At 37.4% G+C, this 18,810-nt stretch overlaps 1 non-coding gene across 1 annotated transcript; it reads left to right on the top strand.

Annotated features, from left to right (window-relative positions):
* Positions 1-16,419: 16,419 nt before the first annotated feature.
* Positions 16,420-16,521, top strand: LOC145091065 (U6 spliceosomal RNA). The gene has a single exon (XR_013701954.1). It is a non-coding gene; the product is annotated as a U6 spliceosomal RNA (small nuclear RNA).
* The last annotated feature ends 2,289 nt before the right edge of the window (positions 16,522-18,810 follow it).

The raw sequence follows: 18,810 nt of genomic DNA, 5'->3' as shown, positions 1-18,810 counted from the left end.
ACTAGGGGCGCTGCCCCGTTGGAAACCCCGGACCCAGAGGCGCTGCCCACGGACCCCCGACTAGTCGTCGAACCGACTTTTGACTCGATCTTATACATGCGTGCACTCCGTACAACCTTGTACATGTATTAGAGTACAAATCATGAAGCCCCTTAGCTCACATGTTAGTTCCAGTTACTTAAAATGACATGGTGACACTAAAATCACCAACAATCCTCCCCCATTTTAGTGTAACCCTTGAACCAACATAACCTTATCAACAACAAACCAAACTAGTACATAATGAAAATATCGAAACGATTGAATTTCCACTTAGTATCATACACTTGCAAATACTCGAGAATCAGAGTGTTCTAAGAATTGAACCCATAAACCCATTTGAATACTAGAAAGTAAAATACATACTGGTTTATTGAATTTCTAGCATAATACAACTTGACACTATTATAAAGCCGTGTGTCCCAATCCTCTCATGATCGTATCAAGGTCAAGTCCACAACCTCTTGAAATGCGGCTACACTTTACAATCACGTAGGTAACTCCTTTCCATGTATCTGCACATACATTTAGCAAAGGAATTATTAAGAAGTTAAACTTCAATCTGGCTAACTTGCAGAACCGAACACATACCTGGGATGAATACTTCATGTGTTCCGATCTATAAGTATGAGCTTTCCACATTGAATTCAACTCCTAACATTATATTAGGAGGGAATTGGGTGTCTCATCATTATAGAATTAAATGGACTTTAACCCCATCCCAATTACAGACTTGTGCACTATGTCTCTTGTCAGACCTTTAGTCAAGTGATCTGCCAAATTTTGTTGCGATTTCACAAACTCAACCAAAATCACACCATTCATGATTAGTTCTCTAATCATACTCTGTCAAACACCTAGGTGTCTAGACTTGCTATTATAAACCTGGCTATATGCTTTCGCCAAAGCGGCAACACTATCACAAAGGATAGAAATAGGTGTTATCAGTTTAGACCACAAAGGAATCTTATAGACCAAATTCCTTAGCCACTCTGCTTCTTTACCAGCAGCTGCTAACGCAACAAACTCAGATTCCATTGTCGAGTTTGTAATGCAAGATTGCTTCTTGGAAGCCCAAGAAATGGCACCTCCCCCAAGAAAGAATACCCAACCAGAAGTTGAGGAATGGTCCTCCACGTTGGTAATCTAACTTGCATCTGAATGACCTTCTAAAACCGAAGGACTCCCCAAGTAACACAAACCATAATTCATGCTTCCCTTGAGATACTTAAACACTTTATTCACTGCTTGCCAATGTTGAGCACTAGGATTGCGAGTGTACCTGCTCAACTTACCCATATCAAACGCAATATCAGGTCTAGTACTTGTCATGGCATACGTCAAGCTACCAATAGCCTTAGAGTATTCCAATTGTGAAATGGGAATACCATTATTTGGCATGAATTTCACACATGGGTCCATAGGAGTACTCACAGGAGAACACTCGTAATTCGTATTCCAAGAATTACATCAGCCTCTCCTAAATCTTTCATGGAAAACTTGGATGACAACAATTTCTTTGTTTCATCCACTTGATTTTGGTCGGTACCAAAAATCAACATGTCATCTACATATAAGCAAATGATCACTCCAGCTCTAGTAGCATCATCAAATCTACTATAAATACATTTGTCACATTGGTTTGTTTTAAAACCAAAAGACAAAATCACCTCGTCAAATTTTTTATGCCATTGTTTAGGCGCTTGTTTCAGCCCATACAAAGATTTGACAAGTTTACAAACCATATGCTCTTTACCGGGCATAATGAAACCTTCTGGTTGTTTCATGTAAACTTCCTCGTCAAGATCACCATTTAAAAAGACTGTTTTTACATCCATTTGGTGAATAACCAGATTGTGGATACTTGCCAAGGCAACCAACAATCTAATATAGAAATACGTGCAACTGGAGCATACGTATCAAAATAGTCAATACAGGCTTTTTGTCTAAAACCTTGAAAGACTAAGCGGGCTTTGTATTTTTCAATAGTCCCATTAACATTCATTTTCTTTTGAAAATCCATTTGCATCCAAGAGGTTTAGAACCCCGGAGGCAAATCAGACAACACCCATGTACTCAAGAATTGATGACATTTCATCATCAATTGCTTCCTTCCAAAATGCACTATCACGAGACTCCATGGCCTCTTGATAAGTCTTAGGATCATCTTCAATACTATAACAATAAGAGTATTTAAGATTAATTTCATCCCTTGAACCTTCCACCAAGTACAGTTGGAAGTCGGATCCGAAATTTTTCGCAACTTGACCTCTTTTGCTTCTACGAACATCTTGTGGTTCTTGCACGAAACCACTATCTTGACTTTCTGAATTTTGCTCTTTATTAGCATCAAAAGTTAGATCCTTAGGCCTTTGAATCAATGAAAACCTCATCTCATCAAAAATTGTGTCCCGCAATTCGATAATAGTGTTAATTGAAACAAAATCATTAGGTTCTACTACATAAAACCTATATGCCTTGGAATGTTCAGCATATCCAATGAATATGCAATCAATTCCATGTTCTCCCAAAATTTTCTTTTTGGGCTCGGTAAGTTTTACAACTGCCCGACATCCCCAAACCCGAAAATAACTCAAATTCAGCTTTTTCTTGAACCAAAGTTCATAAGGGACTGTTTTGTTCCTTTTATTTGGAACCCTATTTAACAAATAGCAGGTCGTTAACATGGCCTCTCCCCAGAATCGTTCACTCAATCCTGAGTAAGACAGCATCGAGTTTACCGTTTCCTTTAAAACTCGATTTTTGCGTTCAGCAATGCCATTCTGTAGATGTGACATCCCCAAAATCTCGGCCAGAAAAGACCGATTTTTATTTATGCTTTAAAAATATTTTCAGAGTAAATCCTTTTGATTTGAAAGAGTTGCGGAATTTGTTCCCAAAAACAAAACATGATAAAACAATGTTTACCAAAGCATTTCGTAAAAGAAATGTATTTTTCATTATATAATCAAAACTCGAGGTGTCATGTTCCGATACAGACCAATAAGCATAAACGATAACATTACAAGTCATTCAACAAATATATACATATACAGACTTGTAAACAAAACAACTGATGGTTCATTCATCTCATGCCCTCGCGCCACTTCCTGTAATACAAATAAAACTGAGTGGGTCAGGCTTGGGAGCCTGGTGAGCATATAAGGTTTTCAACCCACAATAAATAATCATATTTAATTTTCACCAACCAACAATAACCCAATTACCCATTCCCGTTATTCTCACTTTATGTCCCTAAAACAACTAACATAAGGGACCTAGTCTAAGAATATTTCATCGGGGCGACAACACATGCTTCGGGGGTACCTCAGCAATATAAGTCAAATAAGGCAACCATGAGGGGGATGGAGTACATCAAATGAACACCCAAGTTCATTAACACCTACAAGTGGCGAACCTGCTAATGTTTCCACAAGACTGTCTAGAATAGCCGGTGGTCGTCATCTAAACTCCGCTAGATGACTAAATCAAACAACAACGAGGCCTCTCATCTGTTTATTACACACCAACTATCTACCCATGTTCTACCCAACATATTAGTAGATAAAATATACATTTTTATACATAGTTTTGAAAACCTGTATAGCATGCTTTAATCAACACATAATCCACATAACAGATGAGGCACACACACACATAGCACATATCTTATAGAGAATAAATCATATCTATGAGATAGAAGAGAGTGAATACACATTCACACATAACACAACCAAATATATACACATAGCACGTATTTTATTTAAAACACTTCATATTATTGTGTTTGGAAGAAGGTAACTACACACTCACACTTATAAACAACAATATACTTAATACACTCGAACCAAACTTGTATTATTATTGTGTTTATGAAAGGTAGTATACACTCACTTGATCAGAAGATGATCGGACAGCACTACGACTTGCAGAAGTAGTAATCCTCAGCAGATCTGAAAGATCTTCACAAAAATCAAAACTTCTCGCGGGCAGAGCTTCGGCTCGGGAACCGCACTTCTCGGGATCTTCGGGATCTCGGGACTTGCCTCGGGGCTCGAGAATAATACCGGGGCTTCGGGATATTTCTGGCACGCAAAACGATGCAAAACGGGAGAGAGAGGAGAAGAAATTGGCAAAAGACTCGGCTGCCTTCGGTTCCTATTTATAGGAGGCTGGAGCCTCGGAGTACGCGGGGCGTACTGATCCGAAGTCGTCATTGCATGCGTCATCCGAAGCCACTTGCTGCGATGTCGACACCTTCGGAGTACGCGGGGCGTACCTCGGATCAGACCGGTGACTCGCCTTCGGATAATGCTTCCGAATTTCCATTTAAATTTAAATACAAAATAATTAATAAACTTCGGAAATTCATATCTTCTTCATACGAACTCCGTTTTCGACGTTCTTTATATCCACACGAAGGTGAGACTACGCTCTACAACTTTCGTTTAGACTCCGTCGGCTAATTTCGACTTTATTTTTATTATTTATTTTTAATAGGCCGCGACAGAAAAACTTCGTTATAAATTCATAACTTCTTCGTTTGACGTCCGTTCTCGCCTAACTTTTTATCGCTTTGATACCAACAACGAGACCTTCGATCCTCGTTTAGATTGTTTCGGCTAAAAACCGCTCGATCTCAAATCGAGTATTTCGGACTGCACACCGCTGAGCCGAAACTTCGATAAATCATAACTTTCTCATACGGAGTCAGATTTGGGCGTTCTATATATATTCGGAAACCTCGTTTCAACTACTACAACATTATTCAAAGATATTAAGTTTATTTTACACTTAAATTTTGATGCTTATTTTTATTCTTAATTAATCAAACCACATAATTAAGCAATTAAGCACAAAACACACAATACTTAAATAATACAATCTTATTATTTCAAAACGGGTTACAAAGGTTAACCTAGATTATTACATTGCTACAAATGGCATGCCCGGAAACACAGGCCTTACAATTCTCTCCACCTTAGAATGATTCCGTCCCCCGAATCACACATCAACAAACAAATGCGGATAGCGACTCAACATGTCACTCTCCGTCTCCCAGGTGAGATTCGGCCCATTCGTGTGTTTCCATCGGACAAGCACTAACCCAACCATTTTGCGTCGCAACTTCTTAGTCTTTCGGTCAACAATTGCCTCTGGTTCTTCAATCAACCTTTTGTTCTCATCAATTCTCAATTCAGAAATTGGAATTATATCGGGAACTTCTCCCGTGAACTTCCTCAAATAACACACATGAAAAGTGTTGTGAACTCCATTCAGTTCCTCGGGTAATTCGAGCTTGTAAGCTTGGTTCCCAATCCTCTGAAGAACTTTAAACGGTCCAATAAACCTTGGACTCAACTTTCCCCTTTTACCAAATCTTCTAAGTCCCTTCCACGGCGAGACTTTAAGCAAAACCGAATCTCCAATCTCAAAAGTCATCGGTCTTCGCTTTTTGTCAGCATAGCTCTTTTGACGATCCTGAGCCGCTAACATTCTTTCCCTAATTATTTTCAACTTTTCAGCAGTTTGATGAACCATCTCTGGTCCCATAAACTGCTTTTCCCCAGCCTCAAGCCAAGAAGACGGCGTACGACACTTCTGTCCATACAAAGCTTGATAAGGTGTCATCTTAATGCTCGAGTGGAAACTATTATTATAGGAAAATTCTACCAAAGGTAAATGTTCATCCCAATTACCTAGGAATTCCAAGGTACATGCTCTCAGCATATCTTCAAGTGTTTGTATTGTTCTTTCACTCTGACCATCAGTCTGCGGATGGTAAGCTGTGCTTAAACATAACTTGGTACCCATTTCCTCTTGTAGACTTTTCCAAAACCTCGAGGTGAAATGGCTATCCCGATCCGATACAATCGTTAATGGAACACCGTGAAGCCTCACAATTTCCTTCACATAAGAATTCGCAAGCTTTTCCATAGACCATTTCTCCTTGGCTGCTATGAAATGCGCACTCTTAGTGAATCGATCAATGACCACCCAAATCATGTCGTGACCATTCTTTGTTCTGGGCAGTTTAGTGACAAAGTCCATAGCAATGTCTTCCCACTTACCCATAGGCACAGGCAATGGTTCTAAACTCCCGTAAGGTTTCTGATGTTGTGTCTTGACTCTCGCACAAGTCACACACTCAGCCACATACTTTGCAACATCAAGCTTCATCGTCGGCCACCAGTAGTAGGGTTTCAGGTCCCTATACATTTTAGTGCTACCAGGATGAATCGAGTACATGGTCTTGTGAGCTTCTTCCATCAGAAGATATCTGACTCCTCCTGTCTTAGGTATCCAAATCCGATCTTGGAACACCTTCAGTCCATGACTGTTTACACCGAACACCAACATTTTGCCCAAACGTCCCTCCTTTCGATCATTCTTTTCGGAAGCTTCTCTTTGAGCTTTCTTTATACTTTCCAAAATAGTCGAGACAACTTCAATTCTCAACGCTCTTGGCATTTTCCTTTCAAGATTGACTTTCCAACTGAGAGCATCAACAACAACATTAGCTTTACCGGGATGGTAAAGTATCTCGCAGTCGTAGTCTTTGAGTAATTCTAGCCAGCGTCGTTGCCTCATTTTCAATTCTTTCTTATTAAAGAGATATTGGAGACTCTTATGATCAGTAAAAAGTTTGCACTTAGTGCCATAGAGGTAATGCCTCCATATTTTCAGAGCGAAAACTACCGCTGCCAACTCCAAATCATGAGTCGGGTAATTCTTTTCATGCTCTTTCAGCTGTCGAGACGCATATGCTATCACCTTTTCTCTTTGGGTCAAAACACAACCCAATCCAACCCCAGACGCATCGCTATAAACAGCGAAGTCTTCAACTCCATCGGGTAAAGAAAGTATCGGTGTCTCGCATAGCTTCTTCTTTAACTTCTCGAATGCTTCTTTATGCTTATCACTCCAAGCATAAGTAGCTCCTTTGTGGGTCAAAGCTGTCAATGGAGTAGCAATCGAAGAAAAGCCTTGGATAAACCTTCGGTAATATCTGGCTAATCCTAAAAAGCTTCGAACCTCCGTGGGACTTTTCGGTTGTTCCCACTTCATCACAGCTTCGATCTTCGCTGGATCAACCATTATCCCTTCTTGGTTGACCACGTGACCCAAGAATTGGACTTCACGAATCCAAAAATCACATTTGGAGAACTTCGCATACAACTTCTCCTGCTTCAAAACTTCTAACACTTCTCGCAAGTGTCTGCCATGCTCCTCTTGGCTTTTCGAGTAAATCAGAATGTCGTCTATGAACACTATCACGGATTTATCAAGGAAAGGATTACAAACACTATTCATCAAATCCATGAACGCTGCCGGAGCATTGGTTAGTCCAAACGACATAACCAAGAACTCGTAGTATCCATATCTAGTTCAGAATGCAGTCTTCTCGATATCTTGCTCTCTTACTTTCAGCTGATGATATCCTGACCTTAGATCGATCTTCGAGAAATAGCTCGAACCTTGCAATTGATCAAATAGGTCATCAATCCTCGGCAACGGATATCTATTCTTTATTGTTTCCTTGTTCAGCTCTCTGTAATCGATGCACATTCTAATACTTCCATCTTTCTTTTTCACAAATAACACCGGAGCTCCCCAAGGCGATGAACTAGGTCTAATGAAACCTTTGTCCAATAACTCCTGAAGTTGCATCATCAGTTCCTTCATCTCCGTCGGTGCTAATCGATAAGGTGCTTTTGCTATTGGCGTGGTTCCTGGTAACAAGTCTATTCTGAATTCTACTTGTCGATCAGGTGGTAATCCAGGAAGATCTTCGGGAAATACTTCCGGATAATCACACACCACTGGAATACTCTGTATCACCTTCTTTTCTTTCTTAGCATCAATCACGAATGCTACATATGATGTACATCCCTTGGTCAAACACTTTCTGGCTTTCATTAGAGAAATGATTCCAGAATTCACTCTGCGTTTGTCCCCATACACCATAAATGAATGCTTCCCAGGCGGGTTTACTTTAACTATCTTCTTCTTGCATAAAATTTCGGCATCATTGGCGCTAAGCCAATCCATTCCCAACACGATGTCGAAACCATTAAGCTCGATAGGCAATAATTCCTCGTGGAACTTATTCCCATTAAGGTCGATTCAGATGTCTTTCATACGATGGCTAACAGGTACAAACTTGCCACTAGCTACTTCGACTAATAAAGCATTATCTAGTCTATCAATAGGCAAAGCTAGCTTTCTACCAAACTCATGCGAAATAAAGGAGTAGTTGGCTCCAAAATCAAACAAAATTTGAGCAGGTAAATCATTTACGAGAAAGGTACCTGAAGCGACATCAGCTTCATCTTTCGCAGCCTCAAGTGTCATCTGGAAGGCTCTCGCCTTCGGCTTTGGTGGAATGTTGGGCCTAGCTGCCTCCTTCTTCTTCGGACAGTCTTTCAAAATATGCCCCGCTTCATTGCACCCAAAACACATCCTTTTGTTGTTCGGACATTCATTGGCAAAATGTCCAACCTTTCCACACTTGTAGCAGGTCACATCCTCGCTACATTTCCCAAAGTGCTTTTTCTTACACTTATCACACCACTTCGCTTCGCCTCCTTTTCCTCCAAACTTTTTCGAATCAGATTTCGAAAATTTGTTTTTCTTATCGGAACCAGATGTTCCCTCAAACTTTCTTTTCTCACCAACCTCAACCTTGTTGGTGGTTCTCCCCTTAATCATGTTCTCAACAGACTTGGCAGCCCAAATAGCCGCCTCTAGAGTATGTACCTGACGTACTGGCACCTCATACTCCCATGGGAGTCCCTTCGCATACCGATCCACCTTTGTCAACTCGTCTGGAACGATACGCAAGGCAAACTCCATCTTATCGGTGAAGCTATTGGTGTATTCATCAACTGACATGCTGCCTTTCGTCAATGTCAGGAACTTGTTCTCCAACTCCAACAAATTTTGAGCCGAGCAGAACTTGCGCTTGAACTGCACCAAGAACTCTGCCCATGACAATTGCAGTGGCTCATTAGGGCTCAACGTCTTCCCTAGAGTGTTCCACCAACGAACGGCTCCACCTCGGAATTGTCGCACGGCATAGATAGTCTGCAACTTGCCTCTGCAGCCACATGTCATAAAGGCTAACTCCATTTCGGAGATCCAATCCATAACCCCAATTGGATCCTCCTTTCCATTGAAGGTCGATGGTTTGCAAGTTAGAAAGTCCTTGTACTTGCATCCCATTCCATCATTCCTTCCATCATGGTTATCTTGCCTAACTATCGGTGGGTTGGCTTGACTAATAGACCCACTGAAGTTTCCCCCTTCCGAGTGCCCTTCATTTAATTCAGGCTCCTCCACACGAATTAACAGTTCTTCATGATGCTGTTGAAGCAACCATCTAGTTTCATCCATATGACGATCCAACATTGTCTGAATCATCATTTGCACACCAGCCATGGTTATTGGCTCAGGTGCTGCTGCTACGACAGGTAGTTGTTAATTCACTGGTGGTTGATTCCTGTTTTCATCAGCATTTCCAACTCCACTTCTTGTTCTCACCATTTTGATCTACACACCGAATAAGGTGAAATTAGATCCTCAATCATGGTAGATATTCAAATCATCCTTATCACTCCGAAACATTTACATGCTAGTTCTAATATCGTAGACGGACACTTAGAATCCTACACACATAAGGTTTCTAGATCCGGTCGGCAACAGACCATAGATCCGAACAAATAATATCATATATGGCAACATATAACATTTAGCACATAAGGCATTTTAGGCAACTTTCCTAAAATAAACTAGTGCTCGTGTCTAAAACATAACAGACACACATCTCAAAACTTCACTTAGCATTCTAAGTTTAAGTCTAGAAATCCTACAAATTCCTAGTTCGCTTAAACTAATGCTCTGATACCAACTGTGACATCCCCAAAATCTCGGCCATAAAAGACCGATTTTCATTTATGCTTTAAAAATATTTTCAGAGTAAATCCTTTTGATTTGAAAGAGTTGCGGAATTTGTTCCCAAAAACGAAACATGATAAAACAATGTTTACCAAAGCATTTCGTAAAAGAAATGTATTTTTCATTATATAATCAAAACTCGGGGTGTCATGTTCCGATACAGACCAATAAGCATAAACGATAACATTACAAGTCATTCAACAAATATATACATATACAGACTTGTAAACAAAACAACTGATGGTTCATCCATCTCATGCCCTCGCGCCACTTCCTGTAATACAAATAAAACTGAGTGGGTCAGGCTTGGGAGCCTGGTGAGCATATAGGGTTTTCAACCCACAATAAATAATCATATTTAATTTTCACCAACCAACAATAACCCAATTACCCATTCCCGTTATTCTCACTTTATGTCCCTAAAACAACTAACATAAGGGACCTAGTCTAAGAATATTTCATCGGGGCGACAACACATGCTTCGGGGGTACCTCAGCAATATAAGTCAAATAAGGCAACCATGAGGGGGATGGAGTACAGCAAATGAACACCCAAGTTCATTAACACCTACAAGTGGCGAACCTGCTAATGTTTCCACAAGACTGTCTAGAATAGCCGGTGGTCGTCATCTAAACTCCGCTAGATGACTAAATCAAACAACAACGAGGCCTCTCATCTGTTTATTACACACCAACTATCTACCCATGTTCTACCCAACATATTAGTAGATAAAATATACATTTTTATACATAGTTTTGAAAACCTGTATAGCATGCTTTAATCAACACATAATCCACATAACAGATGAGGCACACACACACATAGCACATATCTTATAGAGAATAAATCATATCTATGAGATAGAAGAGAGTGAATACACATTCACACATAACACAACCAAATATATACACATAGCACGTATTTTATTTAAAACACTTCATATTATTGTGTTTGGAAGAAGGTAACTACACACTCACACTTATAAACAACAATATACTTAATACACTCGAACCAAACTTGTATTATTATTGTGTTTATGAAAGGTAGTATACACTCACTTGATCAGAAGATGATCGGACAGCACTACGACTTGCAGAAGTAGTAATCCTCAGCAGATCTGAAAGATCTTCACAAAAATCAAAACTTCTCGCGGGCAGAGCTTCGGCTCGGGAACCGCACTTCTCGGGATCTTCGGGATCTCGGGACTTGCCTCGGGGCTCGAGAATAATATCAGGGCTTTGGGATATTTCTGGCACGCAAAACGATGCAAAACGGGAGAGAGAGGAGAAGAAATTGGCAAAAGACTCGGCTGCCTTCGGTTCCTATTTATAGGAGGCTGGAGCCTCGGAGTACGCGGGGCGTACTGGTCCGAAGTCGTCATTGCATGCGTCATCCGAAGCCACTTGCTGCGATGTCGACACCTTCGGAGTACGCGGGGCGTACCTCGGATCAGACCGGTGACTTGCCTTCGGATAATGCTTCCGAATTTCCATTTAAATTTAAATACAAAATAATTAATAAACTTCAGAAATTCATATCTTCTTCATACGAACTCTGTTTTCGACATTCTTTATATCCACACGAAGGTGAGATTACGCTCTACAACTTTCGTTTAGACTCCGTCGGCTAATTTCGACTTTATTTTTATTATTTATTTTTAATAGGCCGCGACAGAAAAACTTCGTTATAAATTCATAACTTCTTCGTTTGACGTCCGTTCTCGCCTAACTTTTTATCGCTTTGATACCAACAACGAGACCTTCGATCCTCGTTTAGATTGTTTCGGCTAAAAACCACTCGATCTCAAATCGAGTATTTCGGGATGCACACCGCTGAGCCGAAACTTCGATAAATCATAACTTTCTCATACGAAGTCAGATTTGGGCGTTCTATATATATTCGGAAACCTCGTTTCAACTACTACAACATTATTCAAAGATATTAAGTTTATTTTACACTTAAATTTTGACGCTTATTTTTATTCTTAATTAATCAAACCACATAATTAAGCAATTAAACACAAAACACACAATACTTAAATAATACAATCTTATTATTTCAAAACGGGTTACAAAGGTTAACCTAGACTATTACATTGCTACAAATGGCATGCCCGGAAACACAGGCGTTACAGTTGAGGCGTGTAAGGTGCCATGGTCTCATGAATGATACCCACTGGTTGGAAGTATATGGGATCCATATATTCACCTCCCTTATCAGTCCTGAGACATTTAACCGGAATGCCCAATTGCAATTCCACCTCGGTTTTGTATATTTTGAATTTATCTAAGGCCTCATCCTTAGAGTGCAACAAATACACATAGCAAAACCGAGTGCAATCATCTATAAAAGTGACTACATACTTTTTATTCCTTAAAGAAGGAGTGGAATGAAAATCACACAGGTCACTGTGTACAAGTTCCAAAACAGCTGAATTTCTAGTGACACTAGGAAAGGGTTGTTTTGTCACTTTTGTAAGCATGCATATTTTACATTTATCAGATGTCATATCAAAGTCTAGAATTAATCCATCTTTTGACATCTCATGCATCCTTCTAAAGTTGACATGACCTAATCTTACATGCCAAAGCATAGATTTATCAACATTAGAAGCAGAAGATACAAATGCATAATTCTAAACAGGTAATAATTTATGAACAATATTCAAACGAAACATTCTATTATTTAAATATCCAAAGGCAACAAACATTCCACCCTTAGACAAAACAAACTTATCCGACTCAATAACTTGTTAAAAACCATCAGAATTCAAACAACTAGAGCTAAGAAGGTTCTTGCGAATCTTGGGAACAAACAAAACATCAAATAACCTAATTGTCTTTCCAGAAGTAAATTCAAGACACACGACACCTAAACCACAAATAGGAATAAAAGACTCGTCTCCCATTTTCAGCACTGAGCCATCTTCAAGCGGAGTTAATGTTTCAAACATCCGTTTATCCTTGCATACATGGTTCTTTGGTTCGGAGTCGATCCACCAAGCAACATCATCATCTTTCACATAGAATGATTCAGGGATAAATGAAACATAGTAAACATAATTCTGATTAGAATTATCAAAGTTAGTCAAAAACTGAACTCCTTTAACTTGGGCCGAAGACCCGTACACTTTCCCATTGGCTCCACTGTTTTCCAGCACCATTATTGCCCAAATTCACACGACAATCACGCTTGCAATGCCCAACTTGATTGCACCTCCAACAAACCAGATCCTTTCTCTTTTTGTTGGAGTTGCTTGGGACATGTTCCTGCTTGCGTTTGCCATGTCCTTTGTGGTTCTGGTTCCTTGGTTTGTTTTCAACCATATGAACCGAGGGTTGTCTAGGTTCAACTTTTCCTTTGGGTTTTTCAGATTTGTCACTTTCCTTCGCACGAAGAGATTCTTCAATACGAATGTGACTAGCAAGTTGAACCAATGACAGTTCCTCCTTTTGATGTTTCAAGTTATGTTTGAAGTCTTTCCAGGACTGAGGCAGTTTGTCAATGATAGTGGACACAACTATGGATTCATCCATATCCATTTTTTGTAGTTTAAACTGTCCATATATGCCAAGGAGTTCATTGTACTGTTCAGTGACAGACCTTGAATCTTCCATCTTATAATTATTAAAGTCACTAACCAGAAACTTCTTGCTAGAAGCATCCTCAGTAATGTATTTCAGTTCAAGGGTATCCCACAACTCCTTGGCACACAAGGCTTCACTACGGATATCAAATAAAGCATCAGACATACCGTTCAGAATGTGACCTTTGCAGATGTAGTCATCATTGTCCCACTTCTGTCTCTTTCTTGTCTCTTCAGCCGTCACACCACACCTTCTGCAGGCTCTGCTGGTCTTGGAGTAGTCAGCACATATGCTACTTTCAGAGTGGTCAGCATGAAGTGCATCTTTTTCTTCCAGCGCCTGAAATCGACGCCTTCAATCTTCTCCAACTTGGCAAACTTAGTGGTCATCTCGCGGATTGAGTCACCCATCTCCAGAAACATAAAATATCAGTTCGATTATTGGGAATATTAGGGTTTGCGGTGGAGATCTGGATACCAGCTTGGATCGTGAGATCACTTTCCAAACTGATATTTCTACCCTATGCTTGGGTTACAAGAAATTCAGCCTAGGATAATCCAAGCGAACACTTACGTGTCTAGGCACATAAAACGTAAGCTATTATTCTAAAGGTTTCTGTGAATGTGTGATGAAAAACGAGAGCTTAAGAACGTCCCCCTTCTGGAAACGAAGAGTTGTTTATATATTAAACACGATTAGGGTTTCATTAGGGTTGGGCCGTCATTAGTTGCTTTGAAAGCAAGTAAGATTAATCCGGATTAGGGTTACCAAAAACTAACGAGTTTCGTTAGTTTTACCATAATCACCCTCTAGAAATAGAGTTTTACAATAAGCCAGGGGCTCTGCGGGGCACTGCCCCTAGACCCCGCCAAAGGGGCGCTGCCCCTTTGGAAACCCCGGACCTGGGGGCGCTGCCCCCGGACCCCCGACTAGTCGTCGAACCGGCTTCTGACTCGATGTTATATGCGTGCACTCTGCACAACCCCGTATATGTATTATAGTACAAATCATGAAGCCCCTTAGCTCACATGTTAGTTCCAGTTACTTAAAATGACATGGTGATACTAAAATCACCAACACATGGGGCCAAAAATATAAGAAAGATCAAAGCCTTTGTACACTATATTAACACCAATGGGCATATAGTTAAGAAAGAATCCGTTAAGCAATAATGTTAAGTTTCATCATAACATATTTAGACTATCGTGTCATGAAATCACCATCGCTCGATGTTATATTTTCAATATCCTCCCTCGTGGAGCTGGCCGTGAAATAGGGGCGGCTCAACTAATTTGAGGGCTCTAAGCAAACAAAAGAATTGAAGCCCTTCAAATAAGCAAATAGTATCAACTTGAGACCCTTAGTTTATAAACCAACGCTTTTAACAAAAGGTCAAGCTTTAACTTGTTTTGATAACCCAAGAAATACGTATATATACATATTTAAAAGAAAAAAGTTTAAAATTGGAGGTCCTTTAGATTGGGAACCCTAAGCCTTATCTTAGTTTTCCAAAGGATAGAGTCGGCCTGCCGTGAAATACACTAAACTGATATGTTAATCCTTGAAACCCCCTTTGATCTCATGGTGCCAACTCTATCTGTATTCAACTTACCTGAGTCCCAATGATTTTTAACGGTACAATATATATCCTACAACATATCCTTCCAAAAAGTGTAATTAAATTCTAAATAAATCTTTTCTTAACAACATGTTCCCTACAACATATCCTTCCAAAAAGTGTAATTACGTAATCACATATTTGTTGCTTAAATCTAAGTGGGTAATAATCTTACTTTTTTAACGAGATCTATTTAGCCTATTATTTTCGCCCCTGATACCATTTGCATTTATCACATCCACATCTTGACACAACCACCCATTCACCCACGAATGAAATTAATAATTTTTACCCACATCATATTGTTATCATTCAGAAACCTCCATCATCGAGTTTGAAGAAAAGCAACACTAAACCTTGAAAGAGTGTTAATGTCAATACATACTTTTTTCTTCTACAGGCCATCAGTGTATCCTATTTATCCAACTTATTTTACTGTCCAATTCTAAACCTTGAAAGAGTGTTAATGTCAATACATACTTTTTTCTTCTACAGGCCATCAGTGTATCCTATTTATCCAACTTATTTTACTGTCCAATTCTTCACTTCCTTAGAGAAAGTGTGCTCTAAGCTAATCTAAATTATTTTTAATTTTAATCGGCATTTTAAAATTAACATGTAAATATACACAATAAGCTTAAAACCGTTATAAAAAACATATAATTTACTATTATCATAATGTGTAAAATTTTCCATCTAAATGAAACATGTGTTTCTCTTATCACTTAACTAAGTGTAATCTCGTGCGTTGCAGATAAATACAATTATATAGGTAATATAATCATGGGTAAATGTTTAAATCGCCAGCAGGGCCAAAAATTTGAATATTTAGAGTACAAATATAGTCAAAATAAAGGGATAATGACTTAGGAGGGTAATCAGGTTTCTAGTTTGTCTGTATTAGACCAATATGGTTGTTATTACCGTTTAGAAATAGTCCTTTTTACCCGTTTCTTCCTGTTTAACCGTAAAAATGACTATTTCTAAGCGGTAACAACAACCATATTGATCTAATACACACAAAAAAAACCTTAGTGACCTAATACGGACAAACTAGAAACCTAATTACCCTCCTAAGTCACTAACCCTAATTTTAAAGACATTGAGAATATATGACCATCAACAGTAAACTAGTTCGTTTAAAACTCGCGTCGTCCCATATCGACCAGAAGAAGAACCTGCTACTCCTCTATATGGCAAAGCTTTTCATCTATAGTCGTCCCTTCAGGGACATCGATAAAATTGGAACGATACAGAGAAGATTAGCATGGCCACTGCGTAAGGATGACACACACAAATCGAGAAATGGTCCAAAAAAAAAATTTGAAACCCTTCGTCGTCTTCTTTGAAACCCTAATTCCCTTTTCAAATGTTAATAGAGTTCAATTGCAATTCTTACGTTTTAGTGGATGAATACTGAAGTCATGATCAGACAACATGTGGATTCCATGATTAGATTCTTGTTGATGTCTTCAACCATTAGTGGCAAGTAAGGGTGATCTTTCTTTCTATAAAGTCTCGTTTAAGTTTTTTACTTTTCATATCATTAAGTTTCATGCTTTATAAACTTTATGTGTTGTATATAGTCTGTATGTGTTTGTTTATATGCAGATTTTTTATTTATTTTGCAACTTCAGTTTTTTAGTTCATGTTGTGGTTTTGTTGTTTATAAAATAATTGATAATAGGCATCCTTTGCAAGTCCCTGTTGGTTTTACATTTCTATTCGTTATCAAATGTAGACATTGATAGGAGGTATCAAAGAGAGATTGTTTTTGTACATATGGATGCGTTCATGTAATCATTTAAATGACAAAAAAGAAGTTATTGATAAAATGTTGCATATTTATGTAATGAAGATAAACAATCATATGAGTTTTTAGACTTAGAAATTTTGGAAAGGTTGTGTGATAAGTTTAAATGTAAACAACTATTTTCAGTCAAACAAGTCAGTCACATTGATTAGTAAGCATGTTTTCTAAATAATTAGGGTTAATGACTTAGGAGGGTAATTAGGTTTCCATTTTGTCTGTATTAGGTCACTAAGGTTTTTTTGTGCGTATTAGACCAATATGGTTGTTATTACCGTTTAGAAATAGTCATTTTTACCAGTTAAACAGGAAGAAACCGATAAAAATGACTATTTATAAACGATAATAACAATCATATTGGTCTAATACGCACAAAAAAAACCTTAATGACCTAATACGGACAAACTGAAAACCTAATTACCCTCCTAAGTCATTATACCCAAAATAAAAAATAACTATTTGTCTAAAGCTTTTTAATGTATAAAATTGTACATCCTAAAGTAATAAACAAATATTACAACCGAAAGAGTTTCTTTTGTTGAAAATGATTGATTATATCGTTATAAAAAAATCTATAGAAACATAGATTTCTCAACGAATACCAGAAAAAAAAAATAACATTTCCTTATTTTGAGGAGGAGACATAGAAAAAAAAATTCTTTATAATGACACATACGACCACATTCTGATAAAAAAAATACTAAATACATCGAATGTTTATATGAGATTTTGATAAAAATTTGCTTCGTAATTTAGATAAAAATAATACGGTCTCAACAATATATTATGATTTATAAAATCTTAATATATTGAAATATATATTAGAAAAATGTATTAAATTATCCATAATATATAAATATAATGAAAAAATAAAATAACAATCAAAATATGCGATGATATAGCCTTCGTGTTGAGGTTGCGGAAATTTTATATATATATATATATATATATATATATATATATATATATATATATATATATATATATATATATATATATATATATATATATATATATATATATATATATATATATATATATATATATATATTGTTAGGTTCATGTGAGACGGCCTAATTTTGTGAGACCGTGAGACGCATTTTTTATTTTTTTTTAATTTTTTTAATTAATTCAAATTCCGAAAATAATATTTAAAAAAAGAATTTTTGGATTTTTCCATTTATTTTGCATTTTAAAATTATTTTTTAGAATATGTACTGTGTAATATTTTATTAGAATATTTCACGTATTTTTCCAAAAAAACGGGATTTTTTTTTATTTTTTTAGTTAATTTAAGTTCCGAAAATAATATTTAAAAAAAGAATTTTTTGATTTTTCCATTTATTTTGCATTTTAAAATTATTTTTTAGAATATGTACAGTGTAATATTCTATTAGAATATTTCACGTATTTTAAAAAAAAAACGGGATTTTTTTTTATTTTTTTTATATTTTTTTAGTTAATTCAAGTTCCGAAAATAATATTTAAAAAAAGAATTTTTGGAATTTTCTATTTATTTTGCATTTTAAAATTATTTTTAGATTTGATCTCACAGTCTCACAAAAATAGAATGGTTTCAAATGAACCTAAACCTAATTATATATATATATATATATATATATATATATATATATAACCAAAGAATCAAAGAACCAATCTTTTTTTCATCTTGTAGAACTTATTTTTTATAAAAAAAACTAAAAATATAGAAAATCATAACTTTTTATCCTTTTTCCAATGAAATCAAATTCGGTTTTTTTACGACAAATTCACGATGTGAATATTTGAAAATTCTCAAT

The sequence above is a fragment of the Lactuca serriola genome, chromosome 2 (genome assembly GCF_051521515.1).
Source record: "Lactuca serriola cultivar US96UC23 chromosome 2, Lser_US96UC23_V15, whole genome shotgun sequence".
NCBI classification, from domain to species: domain Eukaryota; kingdom Viridiplantae; phylum Streptophyta; class Magnoliopsida; order Asterales; family Asteraceae; genus Lactuca; species Lactuca serriola.
Note: the sequence above shows the minus strand (reverse complement) of the source record. Positions and strands in the feature narration are given on the sequence as shown.